Raw genomic sequence first — 5,934 nt, 5'->3', positions numbered from 1 at the left:
CTTTTTCAAGAGGCCTATGCAACTGAAGCATAACCAGCCATGAGTATCCAGAAATTTGCATTTCTCATATAGATTATGAAATATGCCTAAAATATGTTACAGAACTCGTTTTGAATTCTACTTGTGCATGCACTTTAACTCTGGGTGTGTTCTGTCTTGTTTTGGAAGATCTGAATGAAACTTCTCTTTGTCTTTCGTATTCTCAGGAAATTATCAGGAAGGGAATTGCTCAATAGCAGACTTAGCAATCAAAGAACTTGGCTCAGTATATAGAAAGATATTCTGTACAGATCCAGTTACACAGAAGTATAGAATTAATGCCAAATGGGTAAAATTCTGTAGGCTGAAGTATGGGACAACATAAACATATTCATGAGTATGTAGTACTTAATCATCTGTGTGGATTAAATTACAAGCACTGTTTTTTTGTATTTGTGTTGCTGGTTCAAAATCTCTGCAGAGGTCTGATTGCTGCAGCAGCTGTGAGGGAATAAGGGAATAAGGCCCTGACCCGAAGAGCTTTGTGCCACAAAAGTCTGGCACTGATCATCCTATCAATAACCTTGATACCAAACTACTATGAAATGGTAGAATACACAGCAATCAAAAAGTCGCCGGTAAATTTTTCTCCTACTATCCTAGTAACACATTCATAAAGCAATTTGTATTTCTAAAGGGGCAGATAAAACCCAGTGAATTAATTCTTTCTAGAAGGAGGTGCTTTCACTTTATTTTACAAGCAGTGAAAACACCTAACAATGAATCACTGATTTAAGACCTGCCCAGTCTCATGCACTGCATGTGAGACTTACTCACTTGATTCCCTTTTCACCATCCTATGCTGTGGCACTTCCAGGTCAGGAGCTTCCTGTGCAGCTGCATCTGCTCACTCCTGCCCCTGACCCCAGCTGGGTGCTGTGGTCTGTTTGCCAGCTGCATCTGGGAGCTCTTTACCAGCTGCAGCTGCTGTGTAGGGGCAGCCCTCCCAGAAGCCAAAGCGCTCAGCTGTAGATTTGCATCATGATCTGTGATGCAGGCTTACCTTCTGTGATCTGACACATGGGCATGTAGCCCAGCCTGGGACAAGCTAATCCTGCTTTTACAACCATTGAAGTCCCACTGCAGGTCATGTGCCAAGCAGCCTGAATTGGCTTGAAAACCTTCTAAAAATGGCTTATAAGGCACTAAAGCTTTGTCTACACAATATCCCCTACTGAGTTTAAAATTGAGGAAGCATCTCCCCAGTGTGCAGTGGGTTTTAGAAAACTAATAGTAGCAATTACATCTACGTGATGTAATCTCAGCTTTGCCATCATTCTATACAGAGTTCTCCAGAGGCCACCACCTCTCTTTAGCAACAAACAGAGATGTTAAGCACAAACTTACAGTGTCTTGTTTTGATCAACTCACAGTCTTTTCTACCATCCTTAGAGAGGGTCAGATTTGTTCTGGTCACACGGACATTCTCTGCTCATGCTAAATGAGGTCTCATTAGCAAGGTGATCTCTACCTCTTTGCTGAAATCACCCCTCTCAGCTGGTTATTTAATTTAGATCTAAAGCTCATCTCCAGGCAGACACACAACTAAACTCAGTGGGTTTTCCTCAAACCTGGGGCAGCACAGCTCCTTGTGAAGCTGATGAAGAACAGCTCTAGCACGTAGAGCCTAGCAAGGGAAAGCAGAGCTTTGGGTAAAGGGTGACAGAGAAGAATATGATTTAATAATTTAATTCATTTTTAGGGTCCTTATGGTTTCCATTGGGGAGTATAAACAATAAATCCCATACAAGACAGATACAGGCAAAGGAAGAGCAACTTCTGTAAGTGGTCTTCAGTACAGGAAAATCACAATCTTAAAAGCTGTCAACCCTGTCCAAAGAAAATATGTATTCACATATAAACACAATAATACAACGCAAATAAAACACAAATAAAAAGGGTGCAATGTGCCTTACAGTGACACACAAAGACAGGTCTTTTGATGAAAATTTGGAAATTCCCCTCTTCCCCATTTACTTTACCTGACATATGTTATGCTTGTGATAATAATGGAGATTTTGGGACGATGAACATGTGCTCTTAACTTTAATAGAGATTTTCCACTGGGTTATTTTTATGTAGTCAGGAGATGGTGATTTGTAGACAATAAGTTTGGAAGATCATATCCTCAACAGATGTGGGAGAAATCTACATTATTTTACAAGGAGCAAATGCTTGTGCATGCTGATATTGCTAAAGGAGCTAAAGGAGTGCAAGCTCAAAACTGTCTGTAAAATTATCCCAAATTCATCTGTTCCTGCTATATAACTCCATCTTGCATCTGTAAATGATAGGGAAATTTTTCCTGAAACCTCTGAAGTTCATGAATGAAGATAATTATCTCTCCTTGACACACAAGAAGATTCTATCACTGACTGTCTTTAGGCAACTGCATAGACACAGTGTTTGAACTCAGCATCTTTCTTAACAGTCTTGTTCCTTCACTACTTTTATCTGTGACTAATGGTATCACTGTTCTTCTGCCACCCACACTTTCTAAACTGGGTGTCATTTGTTTCTTCCTTTTTTAGAGCACTTCCTTTTCACCATCATCTTCATTAATATAACATTTCTCATTCCCAACTTCACAACCTTGCAGGAAGCTCCATTAGCTTCCTTTCCCCCTTCTTCCTGCATTCACTGACTTTGCCAATTACTTTGTGTCTTTTCATTCCCACACTTCAAGCCTCAGTATTGCATCTAAAGAAGCAACCCCACCAGCACACCAGAGGTCTTCTCTGATGACCCACTCCACTCACACTTCTGGCCTGCAGCATCAAGAGAAACAGCTGGATTTAGAAATATCTTTTGGCTTGCCTGCATGGTCAGCCAGACACGTGTGCGGGCAATAATATGTAAACTGGTGGTTTATGTGGCTACAAATATTTTAGGAACAGCAAATCACCCTTGAATTATATTGATGTTGTGCTTAACATTTCATGTTATTTTTGTCAGTTCTGGAGGAAGAAAGATGGTGAGGGGGAGTGAAACCTACTGTCAATATTTTTCCTGTGAAGGTTCCTGGTACCTTTGGCATTAACTGTCTTCGAACATTCTTAATTTTGCTGTGTATTGTGGGCTGAAAGGAATGGTATACCTTTATGAAGATTTGATTAATTATTATGAAACTCAGAAGCTTTTGTACTGTGTGAGGGATTCAAACTTGCTGCCCTCTAAATTTCCTTGCCCTGAATATATTCTAATGTTGGACTGTCTTTGCCAAATTTTTTTTTGTGTTCTCTCATCAGAATCAGGAAGATCCCACTAAAATGCAGTTTTTCAGGCTTAGTTTTTGATGTTATGAAGATATTCATTAATACCTCAGCTGAATTCAAACCCAGAAGACAAATTATATGTGAAAATGAGACTGTTCAGTTTTATCATAGTTCCTGTTAGTTTTTAGGACACCCTTGTGGAGAAAGAAGAAAGCAGTTTTCTCAGCTTTTGCTGTGGACATTCAGTTTTAGAGATTCTAAACTGGTGGAATGTTTTCCTGCTTGTCTGACAGAAATATCCCATACTAAATTAATTTACTCTAAATTTCTTCTATTATCTACCATGAAGCTTGTTTTAAAGTCAGTGATATCGTATTAGTAACTCATATAATTTAAAAAAAAAAGTAGGATTTTATGCAAATTTATTCTTACTACTTGAAGTGGTTTAAGTAGTTATTTCTTGGAAAGTAACAGAGGAACTGGAAAATGGTACATTACACAGGATAGTATCTGTGGCACAGATAAAGCTGCCTCTGTAAAAATTTTATTCACAGTTAAGATCAGCCACATGTTACAACAAAGAATGATCAACCTCTTTTTTTCAGTCATCTCAGAAGGCTGAGGCTGTTGCATACAATTACTTCTGTTGTGATGCTGGATGGGCAGTGGAAATACAGGATCAAGGAGAATTCCAGCCAGAGGTCTTTCAGACCTTAGTCCCAGCCTGCAGTAGCTGAGATGAAGAGCCTGGGCAAGGACTAAGAAGATGCAGAAGCTTGTGTGGGACATATCTGAAGCTGACCAGTGCAGACTGGTGACTCCACTCTTCAGATGCCACCCAACAGACCAGTGTGGACACAGCTAATGACACAACTCAGATCTGCTTCTATCACCAGCCTTCAAAGCCCAAACAGCTGGTGCAGCTGCAGAGCACTGTGCCACAGAGCTCTGCTACCACCTGGGAGCCACTGGGCTTGTTCCACGGCCTTGGTTCTATTTTAAAAGCAAGTAAAGCCTCAGCAGGGTTTGGTTTTCTCTCATGTCAACAAGCCTCAGCCAACTCAGTTTTTGCAACACCTGACAAGTTAACGAAGACGATGGGCGAGAGGCATTAGAACCACAGGTTGTCCTGAGTTGGAAGTGACCCACAAGGATCAATGAGTCCAACTCCTAACCCTGCACAGGACAGCCCCAAGAATCACACTATGGACCCGAAACAATTGTCCAAACGCTTCTTGAACTCTTGTCAGGTTTGATGCTATGACCATTTCCATGGGGAGCCTGTTCCAGTGCTCAGTCACCCTCTGGGTGAAGAACCTTTTCCTAATATCCAACCTAAACCTCCCCTGACACAGATCTGTGTGCAGCCATTACACTGGTCTGGAGCAGAGGAGGAAGGTGTTCATCAAGTGACATGGAACCACACTGCACCATCAAGAGTCAGAGCTGAAGCTGCAACCCTCTCATCCTCCCCCAGGAGAATGACCTTGTCAGAGCTGGCTCCAGCAGGCAAAACAAGTGGTAGCAATGGAGGGAGACATTAATACAAAATCCTTCTCCGGTGAATTCAGTTGCAAAATTCTCATTACTTCAAGGGACTAAGATGTCATACATTGCACTCAGCTATGGGAGCATTCTTAAAATGATTAGGAGAGGCTAAGCATTTGCTTTCATTAGCCCATTATGGGCTAAATTAATCCTAAAAATCTGCTGGCTCCCATCTCTTGCTGCAACTGCTTGCTTAAGCTAATCTTCCAGCTTTACATAAGTGAAGATTGAAGAGGATGGTAAAAAGCTGCTAATAGCTAAGGAAGGAGGTTTTCTTTCTCTTCCTGGTTACAGTTCAGCTTATTTTATTACCTTATTTATCATCTCTAATGATGTCTAAGCACACATGGAAGTGGGGGACATTTAGGAACAGCAAATTGGTCCTTGCTCCAACCACCTCTGTGTACATGCTTGCAGAGGTGATAATGTGTCCCAGAACGGGAATTTAAGACTTGTCTGGTGGAATATTACTTTTTGGGAACAGAAAAATGAGAACAAAAGGTTTCATATGGTTAATTGCTTAAATAATGTGAAAAGTAGATGAGTTTGAAAACAGGCTGAATGAGAAATTGTGCAGTCAAAGAGAATAAATGACTCACTTTGCTTCTCTTACATCATAGTGAAAAGCTGCCAGGTATGTGCTGTTAGAAAGTAACAGTATATTGAACTTTGCAGTGGCTGATTAGAGGCAAACCCAGCTTTGTGGAACACAGCATTTACTGTTGTATTCTGAGTTCTTGCACACAAAGTGTTTGGTTGAGCAGAGAACAAATTCATACTTATCCTGTGCAGATACTTAATGTATTTACCATATAAAGCAGACATCTTTCTGGGAAATGAAGGGTAAAATATCTTTCCACATAAATCACTGGGAATTTTTCTTTCAACTTCAGTGAAGCAACCCAAAGACATTAGGAGATGAAGAAAATTAGCATAATCAGCTCATGTTTAATCCCCCTAGGCCAACCCAGGAATGTTCTCTATGTGCTACTGGTTAACACTTTTATCCCAGCCAGGTTTAGATGACCTGTAATTCTCTGCTCCACTGGCTGTTGTAACTGTCAGAGAGCTCACAATGTGTATCTTGTATTTCATTGAAGTTTGCATGTATTGCACACCATATATTTTAAAA

The sequence above is a fragment of the Manacus vitellinus genome, unplaced genomic scaffold (assembly GCF_001715985.3).
Source record: "Manacus vitellinus isolate BGI_N305 unplaced genomic scaffold, ASM171598v3 scaffold_1_pilon, whole genome shotgun sequence".
NCBI classification, from domain to species: domain Eukaryota; kingdom Metazoa; phylum Chordata; class Aves; order Passeriformes; family Pipridae; genus Manacus; species Manacus vitellinus.
The sequence above is the reverse complement of the archived record's forward strand: the minus strand, read 5'-3'. Positions refer to the sequence as shown.